Genomic DNA, 27,113 nt, shown 5'->3' on the forward strand with positions numbered 1-27,113 from the left:
CTTGTAATATGGAAGTCCATCCATCCTGTCCTACAGGGTCGCGGGCAAGCTGGAGCCTATCCCAGCTAACTATGGGCGAGAGGCGGGGTACACACTGGACAAGTCGCCAGGTTATCGCACATAAACACAGACAACCATTCACACTCACATCCATGGTCAATTTAGAGCCACCAATTAGCCTAACCTGCATGTCTTTGGACTGTGGAGGAAACCGGAGCACCCGGAGGAAACCCACACAGACACGGGGAGAACATGCAAACTCCACACAGAAAGGCCCTCGCCGGCCGCTGGGCTCGAACCCAGGACCTTCTTGCTGTGAGGCGACAGTGCTAACCACTACACCACCATGCCGCCCCAATATGGAAGTCAGAGATGACAAATATAAGAATCAACACCTTGAATTGGCATAAAAGAAGAAACCTCGAGAGGAGCCGGACACACCAAAAAAAAAAAAAAAAAACATCCGCCTCTGCTTGGCACTGAATTGTGGTAGTTTGATAGTAAACTTGTGAGTAAATGTGACCTTTAGAAGTAGGACATGTTCCTGAATTAGCACTTTATAACCAATCACTGCTTTCAGATATCAAGAGTGTGCCTCTCCTGCTCCTCCATGTCCTCAGCTTGTTAGCTGAAAATGCCTTCCATTGCTCTGCATTTCAGTTCATATTTTTTTTTTGGATGAATGATTGAAACATAAAAAGTAATGGCAGTCTAGAAACTACACAGTGTTATAAGATGCTAGAAATGACTATTTGAGAGTCTTAAGATGTAACTAGAAATCAATTTTAATCACACGCGTGCTTTCAGGTGATGGGGTGTAATACAGTCCCGCTATGTGCATCTTTAATGTAATATGTTTATTCATACCAGTATCTGGGGCGGCACGGTGGTGTAGTGGTTAGCGCTGTCGCCTCACAGCAAGAAGGTCCGGGGTTCGAGCCCCGGGGCCGGCAAGGGCCTTTCTGTGTGGAGTTTGCATGTTCTCCCCGTGTCCGCGTGGGTTTCCTCCGGGTGCTCCGGTTTCCCCCACAGTCCAAAGACATGCAGGTTAGGTTAACTGGTGACTCTAAATTGACCGTAGGTGTGAATGTGAGTGTGAATGGTTGTCTGTGTCTATGTGTCAGCCCTGTGATGACCTGGCGACTTGTCCAGGGTGTACCCCGCCTTTCGCCCATAGTCAGCTGGGATAGGCTCCAGCTTGCCTGCGACCCTGTAGAAGGATAAAGCGGCTAGAGATAATGAGATGAGATGAGATACCAGTATCTGTTTTCAGATTTCAACCTAAAGTGGGTGTGGCCTAAGCTGGAAGGGACTTTTTGAATTTTTGAATTGAATTTGATAGAGATTTGTGCAGGACAGCTTTTCTCTCCTGCTTCTGCATGTTTATTTGTTTTTCACTGCTCACAACATTTCTAATGAATGAAGGAATAAATTAATTAATGAATTCATTAATTCATTCAGTTTCTATACCACTTATCCATTGTGGGTCGTGGCTGAGCTGGAGCCAGTCCCAGAGTGAGGTGGGGTACACCCTGGATAGGTCACCAATCCAGGTCACCACAGAGAGACAGACATCCATTCACACTCACATCAGTGGGCAATTTACAGTAGCCAGTTGACCTAATCCACGTCTTTGGACTGTGGGAGGAAACTGGAGCACCCGGAAGAAACCCACACAGGCACAGGGAGAACATACACACTCACACACTCAGCACAGAAAGGCCCCAGTCAATCACAAACAGTGGCAGCTGATGGTAAATTTTTTTTTTTTGGGGGGGGGGCACAATGAATTTATATATATATATATATATATATATATATATATATATATATATAAGCCCTGTGATGACCTGGCGACTTGTCCAGGGTGTACCCCGCCTTTCGCCCGTAGTCAGCTGGGATAGGCTCCAGCTTGCCTGCGACCCTGTAGAAGGATAAAGCGGCTAGAGATAATGAGATGAGATGATATATAAGGGCCATTTTCAAAAAAATGTACCTATTACGGTAAAGAAGAAGTCTTCACTTATTTTTCAGTTTCTCATCAGAACAGAGGGGTTAAATTGAAAAATGATTCACATAACTGCATAGACCAGGGCTTTTCAAAGTGTGGGGCGTGCCTCCCCGGGGGGCGCCAGAGTGCTTCAGGGGGGGAAAAATAAACCAGAATAAGTTACTATTGCGGACATTTAGCGAACTTCAGCTAGCCTTTGCCAGAGACAAAATGGATCGATTTTTAGTACCTAAAGCTACAGTGAGTGAGGAGACAGAGTCTGGGCCAAGCAAAAAAACAGAGCCTCCAGGATGTTGAGATTTGCAATTTCAACGCAAATTCAACCAATCCCCGCGAATTCAGGGCGGTGTTGCAATTATATCCAATCACCGCAACTTTCCCGCAAATTTGACCAATCGCTGGTGTCGTCTTGAGGTGACGTCGACAAACTACCTTCCGCCTTACTTCCGTGTATACGTTCAAGAGAAGCAGCATGCGCGCAGTGTTGCCAGATTGGGCGGTTTCGAGTGCATTTTGGCGGGTTTTGAACATATTTTGGACTGGAAAACATCAGCAGTATCTGGCAACACTGTGTGCGAGTCAGTGTTTATATAGGCTTAAATTCTGTTACTGAAAGTGTGTTATGTTTACAGTGAAGGACTGTGCGCACTTTACATTATTTTTTTTACTTAATACAAGAAATTAATGGATGGCAACATTTTTGCCAAAATGGTATTTTATTTTCCATTGTTTAGGCAGCTTCAGCATCATACCGAGATTCTGTTCAAATGTTTTTTTTCTTCTATGAAGCCTGAGCCATTTATTTTATTAGTTTATAATTATTGTTTAATTTAGTCTTCAGGAGAGACTGCCTGCACACAGTACTAGTATTAATAGTTTTTTTTTCTTACATGAAAGCTGAGGCATTTATATTATATTTTAAGGTAACTTCATGTTGTGCTGTGAGGTTCTCTGCACTTTAACTTTTGAACCAACAGGTGCATTTGGATAAGTAAAGCCTATTTTTCTGCATTTTTGTAGTCCTGGTAATCTTTTATATTGGTAAAGTTGTTTATAGGACCATTTCTCAGTGTCTTTGTTTTTTTAATCAATAGTTTTTCAGTAATAACTTAATATTTAACATATCATTCAATTTTCATCACAAAAAGAGAACATCGCAACAATTTCTCGCAACTTTCACTTCCTCCCGCAATGTAATCGCAACAAAAACCTAAAAAACACTGCAATTTTCATCGCAATTTTTTGGAAAACCCCCGCAACATCAGACATTTTAGCCCACAACAATCACAAAAAAGGCCCGCGGAATCCTGGGGGGACTGTAAAAAGAAGGAAGTATGACCACGATTATTTAAAGTTTGGATTTTCATGGACTGGCCCTGAAGATGCTCCACTGCCACAGTGTGTTGTCTGCCAAGAGGTGCTAGCTAATGATGCTATGAGATGTTTAAAATGTGTAAAACAAGATGTTTTAAAAAGCACAGATGTTTAAAATGTGAAAAATAAAAAAAATAAAAATGTGTACAACAACCATTTTTTTAAAATACGAATGGAACATTAAGTATAGCAACAACAAAATTGTAGGGGGGGGGGGGGGGCGCTGTTGTTTATTTGCTCTCCGAGGGGGGGCTGACTCTTCCACACTTTGAAAACCCCTGGCATAGACAATAAAAATCTCTCTAAATTTTCATACTGAAGTTTTTTATCTTATTTAATAAGAAAAATAAGAGTGATTTATGTTATAATTTTTCTTTACCATTACCAATGCAAAAACTAATTATTCATAAATATATCTTACATTCTTGAACTTACTCAGGAGTAAATTTTATTTTTCACAAAAATAACTAATTAGGTGTTTAAACAAAAGTATTGAGTACATTATCTGATTTGTTTTTTTTTATAAATTAAAAAAATATTGTTGTGTTACTTTAGTTTCTTTACTGTTACCCAAAAACATTTTTGAAAATAATTAGTTCCTAGTGCTTGCTAAAGAGGGAGCTGTTCAACATCCTGAAGTGCCAGGATGTTGGGACTCCATTTTGAATTTTTTTGAGGCAGTGGAGGCTGAAAGGTGAGCAAAACATTTCATTAATTACTCATGTCACACAAATATACTTTCTTTACCGTGATGCACATATCATCTTATAGACATCAGTGATTTGTAGAAACCATTTGTAGTTGTTGAGTAAGTTTGAGTGATGAAATATGAGCAATTATTTGAAAGCATAACTGTCATGCTATGTTGTAAGAGAATGAGACACCTCTTTACCGTTACCATTCCTAGTAACGGTAAAGAAACTTTGGTAACAGTAAAGAGAAAATCATGCATAAATGTCTGTTTTTCTCTAGATTTCCGGGCCAAATAGGCAAATAGAATTGAATTTAAAATATTTTAAGTCATTGTGTACCAGATGAAATATAATAAAAGCTTTTTTGGTATGGTAACAGTAAAGAAAGCCACAATTTCAGAAAAATTAATTTTTTTAAATAAAAATAATAGGAATCTAGCTTTGCTAATTAGTAGGACTTGATTTTAATCAATAGGCAATCTTTTTGTACATTTATAGAAAGTGACAATTTTTTTTCATTTCTTTACCGTAATTGGTACAATTTTTTGAAAATTGCCCATATATATATATATATATATATATATATATATATATATATATATATATATATAAAATATAATTTCGAAGAAGAAGCAGCCTTTATTTGTCACATGTACACTCAAGCACAGTGAAATTCATCCTCTGCATTTAACCCATCTGAAGCAGTGAACACACGCATGCACACACACACACACACACACACACGTGAGCAATGAGCACACACACATACCCAAAGCAGTGGGCAGCCGTGCTACAGCGCCCGGGGAACAGTTGGAGGTTAGGTGCCTTGCTCAAGGGCACTTCAACCCAAGGCCGCCCCATGTTAACCTCACCACATGTTTTTGCACTGTGGGGGGAAACTGGAGCACCCAGAGGAAACCTACGCAAACATGGGGAGAACATGCAAACTCCACACAGAAAGGACCCCATCGGCTGCATATGGTTTTGTCCTCTGTCCTTTTGTGCAATTTGTACTTTGATTGGACAATGTGTGCTCAATCAACTTTCAGTTTCTCCTCCAAACATATTTTACTGGCAAAATAGTGATAGTGCATAATCCGTTTCGTTCACTTTCATTACACCTATGACTGAGTCTGTAACATGTCTACTGGTGATGTATTATGGAAACATCACCAAAATGAGCTAGGAGAAACAAGTACAACGCATATTAGTCCACTGGAGGGTGTGTCATGCTGTGTAGTCACGTGACACGACTGTTGCTGATTGGCTGCATGAACCTACAACAGATAGTAGCTCTGTCTACTGTCTACATGAAAAAAAAAAGTTCCTCCGACATGCATATGTATTTCTACTGTTCAAAACACATTATCTGTTCAATCTAAACAAATGTATTTACATTCATAACCACCCGTAAAGGAAACCATAAAAGCTTTTAGTGAGGATATTTGAGCATATAATGAAGAAAATATTAAAGTTGAGTGAATTTGATATTTAAAAAAAAAAAGAATATGTGCATGAAACTATTTTTTATTTATCATTTTCACTGGGTAATATTTGTTTGTATCTGCCTATGACATTTTCTAATGAATTTAGTTCAATTTGCCATTAAAAAAGTGCCCCTCCTGTTAGTATCTGTGTACTGCTTAGTTCACATTTATTCAATCCAAACCATGTATTCATTTTTTTTTAAAGATTTTTTTTGGGCTTTTTTTACCTTTATTATTGGATAGGACAGTGTAGAGACAGGAAACGAGCAGGAGAGAGAGACGGGGAGGGATCGGGAAATTACCTTGGGCCGGAATCGAACCCGGGTCCCTGGATTTATGGTATGGCGCCTTATCCACCTGAGCCACGACACCCCCCAAACCATGTATTCATATTCAGTTATTAGGATAAAGCAGGTTAAAAGGTATAGAAACAGAAATGACAGCAGTGCAGAAGCACGTTTCATGAGGGAGAATAAGTACAGGCTCCTTCTTATACTTCCACTCAAACCTATACCAACATGCAACGGATAGTGGTGAAAATCATCCATTTTTGATGTGTTGTGAATTTGGAGGGATGACCAGAAACTCACTCTCTCTCTCTTTCATGTTGAACCAGCTTTAGGCAGCTACTTTATCTGAAAAGCTGCAGAAGAGGTAGGATGCCATACCCTCTGCAGTGGGAAAAAGTCCAGCCCGTGCATTCGCCTGTTAGCCTTGCTGCAGTAGACTGTGTTTCGGGCTTAGATATGACTGTGTTTATGGGGAAATGGTCTAAGAACAAGTGCATGTCACAATTAAAATAGACGAATCATTGCTTTAATACGTGTGTGTGTGTGTGTTCACAGGTCTCAGACAGGCTCTAAGCAGCTACTTTCTCTGGATGAAAGAAAAGCTTGCAATACTCATTAGGGCTCTGTTGATCTGAGGGCATATGCGGTTTGAAATGGTACAATAACACAAACTTTCAGTGTTCTACTTTCTCTGGGTCGATCGATCAATGAGACCCATTTTTATAGCCTCTCAGTATGTAGCTAGCCATGAATCATAATATTGGTGGTGCATCAATGCAAATCTAACCTGATGGCTGTAGTATAACATGCACAGCAGTAACGTCATATCAGCATTTTAATTAGATGTTATTGATCAAAGTCCATCCCGTGCCAGGACCTGGTCTTCCCAGACAGTCTCCCGTCCCAGTACTAACCAGGCCCTCAAGGCACACTGGGTGGCACAGATCTCCGTTTCTATAGTCCTCAGCCTCTTGCCTATTACACAGCTAGGGTTACAATGGGGGGTGGGGGTGGGGGCTAGTCCTCTGGTAACCGCGAGAGTTTGACTCCCCACTCGCATCAGTGTTGCAGCGTGTCTTGCCAGATGGTAGTAGGTACCATTTTTATGATGGTCTTTGGTATGACCCAACCGTGAGTAAAACTGGCGATCTCCTGATCGAGAGGCGGACACGCTAACTACTAGGCCAGCTTATGGTGATGTTATTGATCATGACAATGTAATTGTAGTGTTGCTAGATGACAGTGGCTCTCTTCCTCAAATTGAATGTGTGTAATTTGCACCTTATTTGCTGTTTACAGTAATTATGGCCTTGGTTACTTGCATATCGTCTTCAGTTTCATCCCCTACCTGTCATCTCATGCTGTGCAGTTTGAAAAACAACGGTGGAAATGTATTTTCTTCTCTGAGTGTGTATTCTGTTCTGTATTTGTATGACTTTAACAGACTGCTACCTGGATCACTAATGGCCTCATTTCAATCCTTAAAACACACATTCAAGCCTGGCTTTACCCACTGTTTTGTATAGTAGTGTGAGAGAGAGAGAGAGAAAACAGAGCAACATCATGAGTGTGGTGTAACAATAGTAAATGTGTTGTTTCACTTTGACCTGATCAAAGAAAATTCTGGGACACTGAGTACATGGTTCTATTACACAAAAACTGGGTCTTTGTTTCCAAAGCTCTGAGTTCAAACCACAGAACATCAATTAAACAGCAAAATGAGAGTTGATAAGACGACGGAATGGAAACAGAGTAACTCATACAAAATGAAATGTGCCTTCAAAAACTGAGAGAACAAAAACATTACCCGTACCACAATGTTTTACAATTAAAATGATGCACATTTATTTTTCACTAGATTAGCCAGACCTTGGGTAGCATGCTTAGTACTGTTACCTCACAGCAAGAAAGTTCTGGGTTTGAATCTTGTGGCGAGTTGGGGCCTTTTTGTGTGGAGTTTACAGTACATGTTCTCCTCATGCCTGTGTGGGTTTTCTCCAAGTGCTCCAGTTTCCTCCCATAGTCCAAAAACGTGGATTCGGTCAACTGGCTACTCTAAATTGCCCATAGGTGTGAATGGCTGCTCGTCTCTGTATTAACCCTGTGGTAGATTGGCAACCAGCCTAGGGTGTACCTCACCCGAACTTGGATTGGCTCCAGCTTTCTCCGTGACCCTGATGGTTAAGTGGTATAGATGATGGATGGCTGGATGGATGGGTAGCCAGATCTTGCCATTTTAACCCACCTTCAACAGTTTAACCTGCTGCCTCTCACAGAATATTCATACCAGCCAAACTAGAAATACACTACATGGCCAAAAGTATGAGGACAAAAGTAAAAGTCACTGAACATCCCATTCCAAAACCATGGGCATTAATCTGGAGTTGGCATGAATTTGGTGTTCCAAAAGATCCGAAATACATTCAGTGAGGCTGATGTCAGGGTTCTATGCAAGCCACTCGTGTTCATATGCATCCATCCTTGGTAAACTATGTCTTCATGGACCTCTCTTTGTGTACCATGCTTTAACAGGTTTGGACTCCTTAGTTCCAGTGAAAGGAATCTTAATTACACACTATACAAAGAATTTCTAGCCAATTGTTTGTTTCCAACTTTGTGGTAACAGTCTGGGGAAGACAGTCATATGGGTGTTATGGTCAGGTGTCCACATACTTTTGGCCATATAGTGTAATTAACCAGGCAACCTGGAGGAAACCCATGTGATACTCGCTCGAGGCATCAATGCTATATACTGTGTCCCCATGCTGTTTGAGTCAATCTGAAAATGTGAAGTTGTAAACCAATACTGTGATACTGGTGAAATGGTTAAATGATACTGAATCCATTTAATGGGTTGTTATTGTACTGTGAAATTTTCATATTGTACCCCCCTAAAGGAATTCATAAAATGTGCCAGAGCATTTTTATTACAAAATGGAAGGGCACAAGATTTAAGTAAGGATATTTTGGCATATAATGAGGAAAATGTTAAGAGTTACTGAGGGAATTAGTGTGTGAGAGTGAGCAAGTGAATTAGCAAGCATGAGTGAGTGAAAGTACAATGAATGAATTAATGAGGAAGAGTGAGTGCAAGTGAGGGGTGCGTTAGTGTGTATGCATAAAACTGTAAATTAGGGAGTGTATGAGTGAGTGAATAATTGAGTATGAATGTGTGAGTGAATTAGTGATTTCAAGTGTGTGTGTGTGTGAGATCTCATCTCATTATCTCTAGCCGCTTTATCTTGTTCTACAGGGTCGCAGGCAAGCTGGAGCCTATCCCAGCTGACTACGGGCGAAAGGCGGGGTACACCCTGGACAAGTCGCCAGGTCATCACAGGGCTGACACATAGACACAGACAACCATTCACAGGTCAATTTAGAGTCACCAGTTAACCTAACCGCATGTCTTTGGACTGTGGGGGAAACCGGAGCACCCAGAGGAAACCCACGCAGACACGGGGAGAACATGCAAACTCCGCACAGAAAGGCCCTCGCCGGCCACGGGGCTCAAACCTGGACCTTCTTGCTGTGAGCGAATTAGTGATTGCAAGTGAGGGAGTGACTTATTAACCGTATGTGAATGAGTGAATTAGCAAGTACGAGTGAAATTGTAAGTATGGGTGAATAAGTATGAACGAGTAAGTGAAATTAGTGAGTGAGAGTATAGGGTGAATTAGTGGGTTTAACAGTGAATATGTGAACCAGTAAGTACAAACGAGTAAGTGGTTTAGTGAGTATGAATGTGTGAGTAAAATTAATGAGTGAGTAAAGGGTGAATTAGAGGTCTGCGTGGGTCGGATTTTTCAGTCCCGCTCCCGCCCGCATTGTGCAGTCCCGCTCCCGCCCGCGCCCGCAAAGAATTATGATTTTCAGTCCCGCCCGCGCCTGCCATATTTTGTCCTGCTCCTGCCCGCAAATCCCGCATGATGCAGACGTTTGCGTTATTTCTCAGGAAAGTTCTTGTCTTGACACAGCGTGATGGTGCCCCACCCCCTACTTTGAGTGGATTTGAGCATAAATATCTACAGTTCACGTTTGTTATTATTTACCTTGTTTCTGAATTCAGAATGTTGAAATGGCAGCATGTAGACCTAATAATAATAATTATTTAAGTAGGCTAATCATTTAAGTATGCGCTCTCCCGTGGTGCGTCTCCTATGAATAATTAGTGTGAAAGGAGAGATGGATCGCACTCTTGAACTTATTCTTTTAGTTACATTTCTTTTCAGTTGTTTTTAGCAGCACTTACTTTTGAAGCACTGTGAGCTTCAGTAAAGGAGCTCTGCTCTTCTGCCATGATCGGAGATCTCAAACACGGAAGAGGAAAGGAATCGGAAACGTACGAGAGTTATTTATCCTCTCCTGGATTCATTTATTTACTCAATTGGACAGTGTCACTCACTAATTCACCTGGTGAATTAGTGAGTGAAACTGTCCAATTGAGTAAATAAATGAATTAGTAAGTGAGTGAAAACAATTAGTGTGGGTGAGAAGTAGTATGAGAAAGTGTGTTAATTAATGAGTGCAAGTGAAGGAGTGAGTTATTGATTATGACTGAATGTGTGAATTAGTCAGTGAATGAGTAAGTATGAATGAGCGAGTGTGAGTGCAGGGTGAATTAATACGAGGGAGTAAGGCCATCCATCCATTATCTGTAGCCGCTTATCCTGTGCAGGGTCGCAGGCGAGCTGGAGCCTATCCCAGCTGACTACGGGCGAAAGGCAGGGTACACCCTGGACAAGTTGCCAGATCATCGCAGGGCTGACACATAGACACAAACAACCATTCACACTCATATTCACACCTACGGTCAATTTAGAGTCACCAGTTAACCTAACCTGCATGTCTTTGGACTGTGGGGGAAACCGGAGCACCCGGAGGAAACCCACGCACACATGGGGAGAACATGCACGCTCCACACAGAAAAGCTCCCATCGGCCACTGGGCTCAAACCCAGAACCTTCTTGCTGTGAGGCGACAGTGCTAACCACTACACCACCGTGCCACCCTGAGGGAGTAAGTGAAATAGTGAATTGGTGAGTGTGAGTCAGGGGTGAACTACTGTGAGGGAGTAGATGAAATAGTGACTGAGTGAATTAGTGAGTATGAGTGAGTGAATTAATTTATACAAGCAAATGAGTGAATTAGTATGAGGGAGTGAATGAATTATTAAGAATGAATTTGTAAATAGGTGTGAGTGAAATAGTGAGTATGAATGAGGGTTGAATTCGGGAGTGTGAGTAAATGAATTAGTAAGAATAATTGAGTGAATTTGCCACTATGAGTGTATTAGTAGTATTAGTATGTACTAATAAGTATGAACGAGTAAGTGAAATTAGTGAGTGAGAGTATAGGGTGAATTAGTGGGTTTAACAGAGTGAGTATGTGAACCAGTAAGTACAAATGAGTGAGTAAGTGGTTTAGTGAGTATGAATGTGTGAGTAAAATTAATGAGTGAGTAAAGGGTGAAATAGTGAGTGACTACTAATACTACTACTAAGTACATACATACTACTAATTAGTGAGTAGGAGTGACAGAGTGAGGCGGAGTACAGTAAGTGAATTAATTAATGTTAGTGAGTGAATTAGTGAATACAAATGAATGAGTTAGGTTCAGAGGGAATTAATACGGAGGAGTGATTGAGTTAATGTGTGAGTGGGAATAAATTAATTAAATGTATTAGTGAGTGACTTAATGAGTACAAATAAGTGAATGCCTGAGGTAGTGAGGGTGAGGGAGTCAATTAGTGAATGAATTAATTCATTTGTGTAAGTGAGCGAATTACTGAGTGTGAATGAATTAATAAGTGGAAGTGAGTGAATTAGTGAGAGAGAGAGAATAAGAGGCTGTCCACAAGGCAACGGATTCAGGTGAATCTGATAAAATTGTTTATCGTTTCGGCCTGGCGTCCACACGGCACCGGCGTTTTGGGTGCCCCAAAACGATATTTTTTGAGAACGGGTTCCAGAGTGGAAAAATCTGGCAACGGCGCCGTTGCGAAGTCGTCTGGATGAGTAGAACGGATTTTTTTACGATGACGTCACAACCACATGAGTAGAACAAGCAGCACTCTCGCTGTTTTGTATGAACCACTGCATTGCATTCACTTTTGTATACAGCTTTTCTTTTAAATAAACAAGTAACTGAACCATTTCTTGAATTTATTTATTTTTATTGGATAAGACTGCTTTTCAAAATGTTCACACACAATATAAAAAGTTATATAAATTATATAAAAATGCTTTTCAAAATGTTCACACACAATAAGAATATTAAGTTATATAAAACTATGCACACTAATAAAACTAATTTGTACACACAGAAGGCACAATTTCTTCGTGTAGTCGCAGCCATCATCTTCTTGTTGTTGTGTGTTTGTTCCTGAGTGCTTCACGCCGGGTAGAAGAAGGGGTTTATGCGCATGCGTCCTACTTCTTCTATTGTTCTGGTGTCTCCGATGGGACCGTCTTATAGTGCACGTAGAGGTGTGGCATGTGTATTGCATCGCTTTCAGCAAGCGTTGCGTTGCCATATGTACCTAATATTTTACTGATCCATTGCCCATGTGGACGCGATATTTTTGTAAATAAAATCTCGTTGCCGTTGTCATGTGGATGTAGCCTAAGTTTGTGAGTGAGTGAATGAGCAAAATAGTGTGCAAGACTGAAGGGTGAATTAGTGAATGACTAAAAGATTAACACACACACTCACACAGCCTTTTTCTGCTGAAGCAGGTGGCACATGTCTATTCCCATCGGCTTTGTGTACAGTCTGTGCTAAAGCTTGTTTGGTCTAATTAGCGGCATTTAGACGAGTTAATGAGTTTCCACTTAGAGAGAGTGTGCCAGTTAGAGTAGTGTTCTGAGAGCTACCTAAACTGCTTTCAAGTACCTAATATATGCGTGTGTGTGTGAGCGAGAGAGAGAGAGGGAAAGAGTGACCATGAGTGAGAGTGTGAGAAAGTTCTGGGTGGTGGGATTTTGAGTGAGCATTAATCATCTTAATGAGTGGAGCTCCGGTTCCAGAGCTTATTAGACACTGAGTAAGAGAGATGAACACTAGACTGAAACTTAGAACTCGCAGTAACACTTTTTTGGCCAATCTGCTCGTCCATTTTTTTTTCGTACTCTATAAACAGTCAACAAACCGTTTATAGATTGTCAGTGCCATCTCAGCTGACTGACATGAAGTCCATCAACAATCCTCGTCAACAAATGGTTCTATCTTTCAGTATCACTGACTGGAGTGTCAGTGGTTCTTTGATTCATATTCATGCATTCAGCAAACTATTTGACTGATAATTCGTTCATAGTTGGCTGATCAGCAAAAAACAGACCATGCAAGTGAAGTGTTTCTAAGGCTACATTCACATTACAAGCCTCATTGTTCAATTCCAATTTTTTTGCTCAGACTGGATTTTCCTGTCGAGGGTTCACATTCATAATGACAAGTGACCTGTAACTAACTGTAATGTGAACACATCTGTCCTCCGAAACAGCACACTATGTTTTTGCATGAGTTATCCACGTCACAAACAACAAAAAATGTATTTGTGAGACAATTCATGGTATTAAAACCGACAAAATGGATGCACTAGAAATTAACGTATGCTCTGGAGGATGGCAAACAGTTTGTCAGCTGTACGTGATCAGGTTGAGAAGGTGAAACAAAAGCCAGCCAGCTAGTTTTTGCTGTGTTTGCAGTTATTGTAGCTCTCCTCCATTGTTGTTTTGCCATGCTACTGGTGCTGGCTGATAAAGACAGCGCTTAATGCACGTGTATACCGTTCTCATTCATGTCTCATGGCCACAAATAGGATATGTATCCGATCTAGGACCACATATGAAAGTGACTCAAATCTGATTTGAAAAGATCGGATTTCTTTGGCTACTCTTCTTCTTTCGACTATTTATATTAGGGGGTCGCCACAACAGATAATGTCCCTCCATCTCCTCCTGTCCTTCGTATCTTCTTCTGTCACACCAACCGTCCTCATGTCCTCCTTCGCTACATCTATAAAGCTCATCTTCGGTCTTCCTCTTTTCCTTCAACCTGGCAACTCCATCTCCAGCATTCTTTCCCCCCCAATATACCCTGGATCTCTCCTCTGTACGTGTCCAAGCCAATACAATCTTGCCTCTCTCACTCTGTCTCCAAGCCGTCCTACATGTGCTGTCCCTCTAATGTGCTCATTTCTAATCCTGTCCAACTCTCTCACTCCCAATTAAAATCTCACAGCCCTGAAAACATCAGATCTCTGTCACATTAAGGGGAAAAATCAGATTTGAGTCACTTCTGCCTGGCAATGTGAACATGGCCCAAAATAGAACCTGTGCTGATGCGATGTGATGCTGATCCTGATCCAGTGTAAACTGACCCAGATGCAGTTTACTCTGAATTGCTTCCAAAATACTGAGTTCAAAATGTTGAAGAAAAGAGGAAGAGCATTCCCAAAGACAAGTCGGATTCAGTGTGGTTTCTTGGTTCAATAGAAAATTCAGATCTGGTCTGTGTGTCTCTCTCATCCGTCTGTGTCCCCCATTTAATTATGCATCACCCTTTTTCTCTCATTTGGCTATGAGTTTCTCTTATGTTTTTGCGTTTATTGTATTTCTGTCTCTCTTTTCTATCCATCTCACTTGTCTGTCTATGTCTCTCTTGTCTGTTGTTTTTTTATTTCATTTGCCTGCCTCTGTTTGTCCATTGTCTGACTGTCGTGTTTGACTGTCCCAGTGTCGTGTCTGCCTGTCCTTTGTTCCTGTATTGTCCTTCTACAGTATGTGTTTGTCGCTCACTTATGCACTGAGATAATGTGAACACACAAATTGAGAACGCATGCCTTTTTTAGAGAATTTTTAAGCTAAATTAGGCAACATCCAACAACATTCTTTCAAACATGATCTGTTTGATTTCACAATTCTAAATATTTTATGATATTGTGGTAAATTTGGACAATTGAGATAACTGGGATAGATTACCAGTGGGATGGGAAGAGAAAGAATAAGAAAGCAGTGTTCCAGTATAAATTATGAGTGTGGGTTTAACTGAATAAGGGTAATTATCCTGAATGCAGAAAAAGCCTTCACACATTAACTGTAAATTAGAGGCTTAATGTAAGAAAGTAATCTGTCCCTGAATGATATGGATTCACCTGTGCATTAGTCTTGCTAAACCATTACAGTATGCCTCAATGGCTAGTAATTAGTGTGTATATATAGATATAGCGATGTCAATTTGTATAGACCACTGCTGAGTCTTCTCCTACACTCACACTTCTCTCAGTACAGAAGAGCCAGTAGTGCCAGAGTGCCAAACCCGCAAAAGCTCTGCATACCATCTTGCCCTGATCATAAAGAGCTCATGATTCATTCATTCATTATCTGTATCATTTATCCATTATGGGTTGCGGTGGAAGCTGGAGCCAATTCCAGCTGACTTCGGGCGAGATGTGGGGTACACCCTGGACAGGTTGCCAATCTATCATGGGGCTAACACAGAGAGACAAACAGCCATTCATACAGAAAGGCCCCAGATGACCAGCAGGTCCAAACCCAGAACCTTCATGCTGTGAGATGATCTCCATGGAAACCATTGAGGAACTTTTACTCCTGCACCATTGAGAGCATCCTGACGGTAAATATTCCCACCTGGTTTGGGAACAGCACCTTCTTCTTCTTCTTTCGTATATCATCAGATGGCCAACTCAATGTCATGCAGCCACGCCCTCATCTCTGGTCCTAAGTCGAAGAGGCCAGCTTCTGAGGGTGGGCTGTGTAGGGGACAGCCGGTGATTATGTGCTCGGCAGTCTGTTCAGGTTTGCCACACTTGCATGCCGCACTGTCCGATAGGCCCCATTTCTTCAGAGATGACTTGAAGCGGCCAACCCCAGTGTGTAGACGGTTCAGTGAGGTCCACAGGTGGCATGGCAGGTCTTCTCCTTTTACACCGCCTCCTGGGTCCCTGATGTATCGTTGGATGCGAGAGGGCCCAGCCATCTCCTACGTCTGTTTGCCAGGATGCTGCTCTGGACAAGACCTCAGGGATAGACTGTAGCATCTCTTGTGCTGCCTTGTTGTAGGGATGGCTAGATTTGAGCCTGCCTGATGGATCTGATGTTATTGTGGCTTTGTGCAGGATGTGCCAGTCATACTTCCGGGCTTTTCTTGCCAGGGTGAGGGTAGCTGCATCCCGTCGGAGACTGGCCGGGGTGATTCCAGCAAGGACTGACAGGTGGGACACAGGGGTGGGTTTCAGACAACCAGTTACTATCCAGAGGGCACTGTTGATGGCAGTATCTACCTTGTTCACGTGTGAACTTCTGCTCCAGGCAGGGGCACAGTATTCGGCTACGGGTAGGACAAGGGCTTGCGTGGATATGCGAAGGGTCCGGGGAGAAGCTCCCAAAGTCGAACCTGCCAGACGGCAGATGAGCAAGACCCTTACTGTTACCTTGGCCTTCCCTTCATCCAAGTGTTGCTTATAGGACAGTGTCCAATCCAAGCGTACACCAAGGTACTTGGGGGCTTGCTGGAACTCCAGGCAGTTGTTGCCAACATACACGTCCAGTTCCCTTCTTGCTTCCGGATTGTTGAGGTGGTATGCTGCAGACACTGTCTTGCCCACGCTGAGCTGAATATGCCACTTCTGGAGGTAGTCTGCCAGGATGCCCATGTCTCGGTTGAGACCATCTTCCATCTCCTTCCATGTTGGGCGTTGAAGCATGACGGTCAAATCGTCCACATAGCCGTACTTGGTAGATATTGTATCTGGCAGGTCATGAATGTAGATGTTGAACAACACTGGTGAGAGGACGGAGCTTTGTGGGACACCGTTCTTCAGCCTTTGGAGCCTGCTGGTCTGGCCATCGCTGGTCTGTAGGATAAAGCTACGGTTCAATAGCATCTCCATGATGAACCTCACCATGTGCCGGTCCAGGATTGTCCTCAACAGTTTCAGACGTAGTCCACAGTGCCACACGGTGTCATAGGTGGCTGTCAGGTCCAGGAATACTACTCCAGCTTTCTCGCCATCCTGAAAGCTGTCTTCGATGTCCTGAGTGAGTAGGGTTACCTGATTCACTGTTGACCTTCCTCGGCGGAAGCCGGCTTGTTCTGGTGGGAGTTATGGGTCCACCACTGGCTCGATGCAGCTGTAAAATCAGCCTCTCCAGGATCTTATATGGGATACAGAGCAGAGAGATGGGTCTGTAGGACTTCAGATCTTCAGCAGGTTTGTTCGGCTTTGGCAAGGCTATGACGGAAGCACAGCGCCAGGTCTTTGGAAGCTTGGACCTCCGGAAGCATGCTGAGAAGAACGAGCATAGCTAGCAAGATGTTCTTTCACTTTGGTGTATGACAAACTCTGGGTGGATATTGTCTCGACCTGGTGACTTGCCCGGCTTCAGTTTGTTAATTGCTGCACTTAGTTCGGCTGCTGTGAAGTCTCCTGAGAGGTTGGCATTGACGCTGGCTGCCCTGGAGAGAGACGATACCTCACACGAGCTCAGTCGTGTGAAGTTTTTGTCTGCATCTGGGAAGCGGCCATTTTTCAGGAGCTGGGAAGCAATAATAATAATAATAATAATTTAAATTTATATAGCGCCTTTCAAGAAACCCAAGGATGCTTTACAATTATAGACAAGGAAAAAAATAAATAAATAAAAAATTTAAGAAAAAAAGTAAAAAGTTCACCAAGTAGGGGTCAGGATGTAATTCCCGTGGTGTAGCAGCCACAGTCCCACCAAAAGGCGCACGAAAACAAGTCCCACATCTCCAGCACCGCCGCTGTGACGCTGTCAGCAACATTGCTTGAACACCACGCCATGGATCCACAAAGCGAGCAGAGAAGCTCTGCCACACAGAGCGCTGGTGTGTCCCAAACCGCCTGCACAGCCACTGCAATGCAATGGCATCTGCTGTCACTTGACACCTGCGGGGTGTTGTTTTTGTCCCTGAGAGCAGGTTGATGGGTCTGCCACGCCTTCTGGCTACAGTGGGTGAAGTCGAGAGATTCCACTACTTCAGTCCACCTAGTCCTTTGGGTGTCGTCCAGCTTCTGCAGTAAGGTTGTTGCTGTTGCGTCCATTTCTTCCCTGGAGCTCGCCTGCTGGTGTTGGTGCAGCAGGCAGCTGCACTCCTCATCCCAGCCCAGGATGTAGTTCTTGTTATAGCCACGCGGGATGTTGTGCTTTGCTGCCCTTTGGAGGACTTTACAGTAGGCGGCATATGCAGCATCCACATCAGCTGCTTCTGGGTCCAGCAGACCAGCAGTTCTTTCTGTTTCTGCCATAAACAACTGCCAGTTTGCCTTCCTAAAATCCCATCTCCTGATCGGTTTGCCAGCTACCGGCTTTACCAGCGATGGTACTTTGATGGATGGCCGGTCGTGTGAACGAGGGAACCTGTCCAAGACACGTCTCTCCGGTTTCAGGTCGTTACTGCGGCATATGGCGAAAGCCAGGTCTGGGTTGGTGTAAGAGTTCCAGCATGCAGAAAAGAAGCTTGGGGGCTCTTTTGAGTTGAAGAGCAGCAGTGCTTCAATGTTAGAAGCCCACTCACTCAGTGCTTCACCATCATGTGATGTGTGGTTGTAACCCCAATCTGTATGTTGGCAATTGAAGTCACCTGCATAGATGACGGGAGCAGGCACAGGTGGAAGTGATGCTACAATCAGCGCTGTTGGTGGGGGCTTGTATACATTCACAACAGATGTTTCTTGGATTTTGGTGACCAGCCACTCAATGTTGCAGCCAGGTGGAGAGTGGCTGGTGGCTGACCAACTTAATCCTTCCCAGACAAAGGTTGCCATTCCATGTGTCTTGCTGTGGATGGACCCAGAGAGGAGGAACCCAGGCAGCTTGAGGTTGTCATCAGAAACCCAGTGTGTCTCTTGCAGGAGAACAACTGCCACTTTATTGGAATCAGCGAGATGTCTGATGATTTCGAGTTTGGCGATGGTAAGGCCCTCGACGTTGAGTTGGAGCACTGACAGGCCTTGGTTTTCGACGGTGGGGGTATCTGCCCATCCTAAGGAGGACGTTCTCGGCCTTGGTCTTGACCTTGGCTTGTACCTTGGTCTGCCAGCTCGATGATTCTTTGGCGACATTAGTTTCATGAGTTGGTCTTGCACCATTTCTCACTACTTGCAGGGGAGGCCATGTGGAGGCTGTCATCTTCTCTCCCAGATGAAAGGACAGATGAGCTCTCCAGAGAGTGGTGCGATCAGCCGAGACATCATCCACACTGAGCTCCCTGACCTGCAATCTATCTACACCAACTGGTGCCGGATCAAAGCCAGGAAGATAATGAAGGACCTCAGCCATTCCAACAATGGACTCTTCTCTCTGTTGAGGTCAGGCAAGCACTTTCGCTCCCTTAAGGCCAACATGGAGAAAATGAGGAGGAGCTTCTTCCCTCAGGCCAGTCGGGCTGTTAACCAGGACAATACCTAGGTTTCATCACCACTTCACCCTCATCCCCTCCCCATCTCTCTCACCTCATCATGCATTTTCATTTCACTTCATTATAGTGCAATATATGCAGTAAATTTCTATTGGAAGTGCAACTTATTATAGTGATCTACTCTGTATATATTCTGAAGAGTATTCTATTCACATTTTATTTTTATTCTATTTATTATATTCTATTTTACTCTTTTTTTTCTTTTTACTACTTTACCTGTTTTTTCCCCCTTTCTTTTTATCGCCCTAGCGATACTACTTATGGAGCATTGCCCTAAGCATTTCACTGCATGTTGTACTATGTATGACTGTGTATGAGACAAATAAAATTTTAATTTGAAAATAGTCTTTGTGATGAAGCTTTGTTCTGCTTGCTAATTCATTTTATTACCTCGCCTGGGACGGAGTCCACCAGGGGGTGAGGTATTGTTTTCAGTGGGGTTTTTTTGTTAATGATATTACAGGAAAATGGCTGGACCAATCTTCATGAAACTTTTAGGATAGATGGGCATTGGTCTCAAATAGAACCTCCAACATTTTGAGGGTTATCCGGTCAAGGTCACCAAAAAGGTCAAAATCGTTTTTTCGCGATATCTTCCTTCATATTCATTCAGATGTGTTCTGACTGGCTAAGAGCAGTATGGTGTGTTCTGACTGGCTAAGAGCAGTATGGTGTGTTCTGACTGGCTGAGAGCAGTATGGTGTGTTCTGATTGGATGAGAGCAGTACGGTGTGCGAATGAGAATCAGGCTCAGAACCGTGTTTATTGGCCAAGTATGCTTATTGGCCAAGTATGCTATAAGGCCAAAATCAAGGTCAAGGTCACCAAAAAGGGCAAAATAATTTTTTCGCAATATCTTCCTTCATATTCATCATAAGTGCTACCGGGCGAGGTTTGTTTTTCCTGGTAACACTTATTACTGCAACGATTTTTTTTTACTCTCAAATATGATTTATTTTGTTGTGTGTTCTGAATCATGGACCTTGTGGCATCATTGATTATGCACATGTAAACATTTGACGCATGTCCAGGACAGAGATTGTTGATGCTAATGACAGATACATGTCGAACAAAAATGACAATATGAGTGTCACAGTTTTCCTAACTTTGTCACTGTCACTTCCTGTTTTGGTTCACAGTCTACCTCCAGTCAACTAGCATCTTAGCAACTTCCTTAATTTATGGTAGCTCTGCCTGACCAATAAAAAGTCACTATTTGGATTTAAATAAATGCTTAAGAGGCTTTGATTGGATAATTACTAAATATTACTAAATATTACTTTCAGCTGGCAACAATGTTTTTAGCCCCAACTGATGCAGTGAGTAGCTTCTCATTTCTTAAACAACCATGTCAGAAGATGTATCTCGTGCTCATGGAAAAGATGTTACTGTGTTTCAGAAGGGTCAAATTATTGGACTGCATCAAGCAAAGAAAACAATTAAGATTACTGAAATTACTGGAATTGGGTTAAGAACTGTCTAATGCATTATTAAAACCTGAAAGGACAGTGATGAACTGTCAACTTTGTGAAAGAAATGTGTTCGGAAAAAAATCCTGACTGACCATGATTGGAGAGCACTTAAACACTTGCTGAAGTCAAATCAGAAAAGAGCAATAGTAGAACTCACAGCTGTGTTTACTAGTGAAATTAAGATCGTTTTCACATGCACAGTGTGATGAGAACTCACAGGATTCTATCTAAACAGCTGTGTAGCCACAAGAAAACCTCTTTTCAATGAGTATAATGGGAAGAAAAAGATTCAACTTGCTAGGGAGGCATAAAGATTGGACTCTGGAGCAATGGAAAAAGGTCATGTGGTTTGATAAATCCAGATTTACCCTATTCCTGAGCAATAGGTGTTTCAGGGTAAGAAGGGAAGCACATGAAGCGATGCGTCCATCATGCATAGCGGCCACTGTGCAAGCCTCTGGAGGCAGTGTTATGATCTGGGGTTGCTTCAGTTGGTCAGGTCGAGGCTCAGCAATGTTATGTGGCAATAAAATGAAGTCAGCTGACGACCTGAATGTACTGAATGACCAGGTTATCACGTCAATGGATTTCTTCTTCTCTGATAGCTCTGGCATAAAATTAGGGCTCAGATTGTGAAAGATTGGTTCAGGAAGCATGAGGAATCATTTTCACACATGAACTGGCCACCACAGAGTCCCGACCTTAACCCGATTGGAAGTGTTTGGGATGTAGTGAAGACTTTACAGAGTAGTTTGACTTTCCTGTCATCAAGACAAGATCTCGGCAAATAAATAATGCAACTCTGAATGGAAATAAATGTTGACATTGCATAAGGTTGTTGAAGCAATGCCATGGTGAAAGTGCACCATAATCAAAGCTAAAGGCAGTTCAATGAAATATTAGAGTGTGCCATGCAGTGTATATCCTGTCTCTGCCCTCGCCGTTTGTGTGACTTTGCTTGTAATTTGCTTAATGTTGGTTTGATGGTTTTCTGCTTGTTGGTCTCTGTGGCAGTGGAGGCATGGCCAAGCGGTGGTTTGTGAATGGAGGGCGGGGCCAGGGAAGGTGAGTGGCAAAGTCAGTCGACTGTCGATTAATGTTGTATGTATGTGTGTTTTGAAGTTATGATGGAGGGTAGAAAAGGAGGGAGAGAGCGGAGAGAGAGAGAGGAGCTCTCCCAACCAGAGCACGTCTGTGTGCTGTGTGTGTATCAAGTCAAAGCCGAAAAGCAAAAAGTCAAACCAAACACAAAATAAAAGTCTGTGTTAACCTCATTCCCTGCCTGGTGTGCTTCAGTATTCCACCCACGTCAGGGACGTACTACAGTCTCATACTCATATTTGTTTTTCCTGTAGTTTGTATGTTTCCACTTTTGTTTAAAGTTTAATTTTGGTTTTACATTGGCATCATGGTTGGTCCTGGTCTCATCTGTTTAATGTACCCAGTCTCGCCTAAACAAAAGGAAAGAAAAAAAAAACAAAAAACCCACAACGACTTGTACCTACACTCAAAATCTCTGTCGGTTTTGTCAGACTTGTCTCTGGAACCTGTGCCAGTGTTACTCTGAACCACCAAAGCAAAATAATCAGAATGTAACTTGACGTATTGAGATCAGTATCTTGAAGGCTCACATCTTTTCCATTAATTTGATTGTTTTGAGGTGTTCAGAATATTAACTTTTTAATATGATGATTTTAATTAAAAATTTAATATAATAATTTAATATAGAATATTAAAGATCAGATATCATTTAAAAGTTATTAATACAGAAATCCAGATAATTACAAAAAGGCCACCAACTTTTCCCCAATACTGAGACGTCTGTGTGTGTGTGTGTGTGTGTGTGGGGGGGGGGGCGCTGTTGCCCTGTAATGAATTGCCCTACATCAGTCAGTCAGTCATTCTTAGTGTGGCTGGTGTGAATCCTCTTGTTGACTGGAAGTTAATTTTGATCATTTTATTCATAAAACAGGGCAGTGCGCAGGCAATGGTTCTACATGTGGTTCTTTTTGAGAACACACTTAATTTTCTATGAGTCACTATGTTTCCCTCTGCTGTCTCATCAACTCCTATTTTAATTAATTGATGCTCTGTGGTTTGAGCTCAGAGTTGATATGTGTGTGTGTGTGTGTGTGTGTGTGTGTGTGTGTGATTGTGTGTGTGTGTGTGAGAGAGAGAGAGAGAGAGATGTGGATACTGAAATGTTCAGATTTGGATATTTTCTACTATATATACACTTACGAAAGCTATATGCTTTCCTGAACTGGATGTGAATGACAGAAAATCATCTCATCTCATTATCTGTAGCCGCTTTATCCTGTTCTACAGGGTCGCAGGCAAGCTGGAGCCTATCCCAGCTGACTACGGGCGAAAGGCGGGGTACACCCTGGACAAGTCGCCAGGTCATCACAGGGCTGACACATAGACACAGACAACCATTCACACTCACATTCACACCTACGGTCAATTTAGAGTCACCAGTTAACCTAACCTGCATGTCTTTGGACTGTGGGGGAAACCGGAGCACCCGGAGGAAACCCACGCAGACACGGGGAGAACATGCAAACTCCGCACAGAAAGGCCCTCGCCGGCCACGGGGCTCGAACCCGGACCTTCTTGCTGTGAGGCGACAGCGCTAACCACTACACCACCGTGCCGCCCGCGACAGAAAATCATATTTAAAGATAAAAAAATACTGCAACATTTAAAATTATACAGTGTGAAAATGACATCACTTTCATTACCAGCTTCATTCACATCAGTCTCTGTTTCATGACCTGAAGTAAAAGTTACTCACAGCATTTCTTCACGTCACTGGTCTTTGTTCACACTAACATTTGTTGGAAACAGCACATTCTCTTAATGTTCTCTTCTAATGGTTACTTTTCTTGTTATTAATGCCTTTTTATCAGGTTATTTAAGCATTTTGTCTGATGCCATCTGTACAGAGTGTGTAAACCCTTTTGTGATGTGATTTCAAACAGAATTGATTAGACTTCTGTCCAATTCACTATGGCATGGAACTATCCAAAAATGTGATCAAATCAAAGCACACGCCGGTAGCAAAGTTTTATAAATCTTCATACAGAATGCACATATAGTAAATATATCTTTACCCAATATGATCTTTGTAGGCAGACAGTCACGGCATGGCTAAAATAAATAAAATGATGTAATTTTGTTCAAATGTTATGTTATACATACAGGACACTTTTTCCATGGAATAAAAACAAGTATTCTATTCCCTTCTTGCAGGTTCCATTCATTTGGTTTGACAGCATGCAATATTGTTAGCATATCGCTTATCCTACATGTATTATGTCACTCTAGCCAATGGAGAATGAGCGTTGAATGTGGTTTACGATATTGCATGGTTGTCAAGAGAACATGACGTCACATGTTGGAGAAGTAAAACTTCCATGCTAGTGAGTGACTGACAATTTGTAAACAAACATGGCTGCCAGGTTTGTTTCGGTAACTATGGGAGATTTTGAGAGAATTTTAAAAAGAGAAAGACGCATTGAACACCTGAAAGAAATGTGTATATTTAATAATATTATTGGCTGGCTTTTTTTTCGTAGTATATCAGATATAGTCCATTCAGCTAGCATGATACTGAACTCATCTTCGACTCGTTCAGTATCATGCTAGCTGAATGGAATATATCTGATATACCACTCAACATCCATCCATCCATCCATCCATCCATCCATCCATCCATCCATCATCTGTAGCCACTTATCCTGTACTACAGGGTCACAGGCAAGCTGGAGCCTATCCCAGCTGACTACGGGCGAAAGGCGGGGTACACCCTGGACAAGTCGCCAGGTCATCGCAGGTCTGACACATAGACACAGACAACCATTCACACTCACATTCACACCTACGGTCAATTTAGAGTCACCAGTTAACCTAACCTGCATGTCTTTGGACTGTGGGGGAAACCGGAGCACCCGGAGGAAACCCATGTGGACACAGGAAGAACATGCAAACTCCACACAGAAAGGCCCTTGTCAGCCTCTGGGCTTGAACCCAGGACCTTCTTGCTGTGAGGCGACAGCGCTAACCACTACACCACCGTGCCACCCCCAGCCAACATTATTTAATTATTTTCAGTCAAAAATATTTTACTGACTAGAATTTCTCAATTCTACTTTTTTGATTGATTGCCAGAATTCAAACACTGACATATGACTGGTTTTTAAGCACGCACGCACGCACGCGCACACACACACACACACACACACACACACACACACGTTTGTGAACCTCTCTGATACCCGTCTGTCTACTAGACATCAGCCCTGTAGAACAACCTCATCCACACTTTCCCCTCAGTATCAAGTCATCTTGATTCTGACAAAGTAATCCACCTCATCATCGTTTAGCTCTAATGAGAATAAATGTGCTGCTAACAGCACACTGACCCCCCGAGAGAGAGAGAGAGAGAGAGACAGAGACTCATTACCAGCAGCCATGCCACCTGCATGTCCATGTTTCCCCTACAGGGTGGGAGGGGGACATCTCCCTCCAAATGTCATTAGTATCTCAACAATATGACCATTAAAATACACCAAACCAATACTTATTCTATTCATAATTAGGTGCCTTGTGGCACAGTCATTTTCTCTGACAAATCCAACAGGACACACACAAGCTGACAGGAGGATCATTTCTTTAAGGGCAATCAAATAAACCAAAAAAACCAAGCAGTAGAGTAGGAGAGCAGCTATTCCAACCTATGCTCTTTGAATGACACTAAATATGGCAGGTGCAAATGAGTCTGTGAACAGCCGGCTTCACAGCAGAAATAAAGCAAACAGAAGGAGCATCCTGGCACTGCACCCTCTTCCCTAACACCACCACGCAGAATACTTCTCATCAGAGACACAATATACCCACTCATTCGCACAATATAGCTAATCAGGTTCATAATACTACAAAATTGGACGTATAATATAGCCAATCATAATGTGCACTACCCAATAATTACTTCGGCATTTATATTGGTACATAAAGCACATCGGCAGAAGACGTCAGGCTTTCTTTGAATCTCTAAGACGCAAGTTTGTGAAAAAGGGCTTTTATTGACAACTGCTTTGCAAAGGCAAGTCTGAAATCCTTTAGCCTGAAAATGTTTAAACATGGGTCTGTGTGTTTATGGACTGAATCTCGAAAGAAAAAAAAAAAAGAGACGATTATGTATGCATGTGGAACTGATGTACAAAAGTAACTCAGAGGGGATGTATATTATATTGAGAAGCTTAAAAGTTGTCAAAACTAAAGAGAATGAAAAACTGTTGGGATTATTAAGGATGATGAGGAAATAGAAGTAAACAACAGAACCTACCTCAAACTTCACACCAGGTTAAGTGGCTTCATAGTTCTGCATTTTTATTAAATAAATAAAAATCCTGAAACTCTGACGCAAGAGGAGGAGGTAAACAATATCATCCATTCATCTTGGCTGCATAGCTAATGCTAATTAACAGGTGTTCCATGAAATTGAGTCGTACGTGAGCTGATAGCCGACAAGGCACGTAGCGCCGAGTTAGTGATAAGCCATGTACAATGAGATTGAGTGGAATAACTGTTTTATTCTACCCACATTCACTGGATTTTGAGAACCAGAGCATTTTTATTTTTTGCAAATTCGATAAATAAATACTTTGTACAAAACATCCGACAAAATAATTTCCGCTTAGAATGTAAACAAACTGGTGAAATGACTGGAGCAATTTGTGAAAACGCTATAATAATAATAATTCTTTAAAAAATAAAAAAGATGTGTTCTTAGCATCAAATACTTTCATTCCATATTTTGTTGCTTTTTTGTACTTTTTGGGGTTTTGTTTTCGAGCAGAGTTTTTCTTTCGTCCTCGGTTGGTTCAGCAACACGCTCCGCCATTTTGTTTTTCTCTACTCACGGTATATGAGCTGATATCCTAGTAGTAAAAGAGCCAATCAGAGTGCATGATTGCTCATATTCAGTGAATGTGGATAGAATAGTACATGATCTCATCTCATTATCTCTAGCCGCTTTATCCTGTTCTACAGGGTCGCAGGCAAGCTGGAGCCTATCCCAGCTGACTACGGGTGAAAGGCGGGGTACACCCTGGACAAGTCGCCAGGTCATCACAGGGCTGACACATAGACACAGACAACCATTCACACCTACGGTCAATTTAGAGTCACCAGTTAACCTAACCTGCATGTCTTTGGACTGTGGGGGAAACCGGAGCACCCGGAGGAAACCCACGCGGACACGGGGAGAACATGCAAACTCCACACAGAAAGGCCCTCGCTGGCCACAGGGCTCGAACCC

The 27,113-nt window shown here is 42.4% G+C and overlaps 1 protein-coding gene across 1 annotated transcript in view; it reads right to left on the minus strand.

Annotated features, from left to right (window-relative positions):
* xkr7b (XK, Kell blood group complex subunit-related family, member 7b) overlaps window positions 1–27,113 on the minus strand; it is a 156,772-nt gene that overhangs the window by 13,507 nt on the left and 116,152 nt on the right. The window lies entirely within an intron of this gene.

Source organism: Neoarius graeffei, chromosome 13 (assembly GCF_027579695.1).
Source record: "Neoarius graeffei isolate fNeoGra1 chromosome 13, fNeoGra1.pri, whole genome shotgun sequence".
Taxonomy (NCBI): Eukaryota; Metazoa; Chordata; class Actinopteri; order Siluriformes; family Ariidae; genus Neoarius; species Neoarius graeffei.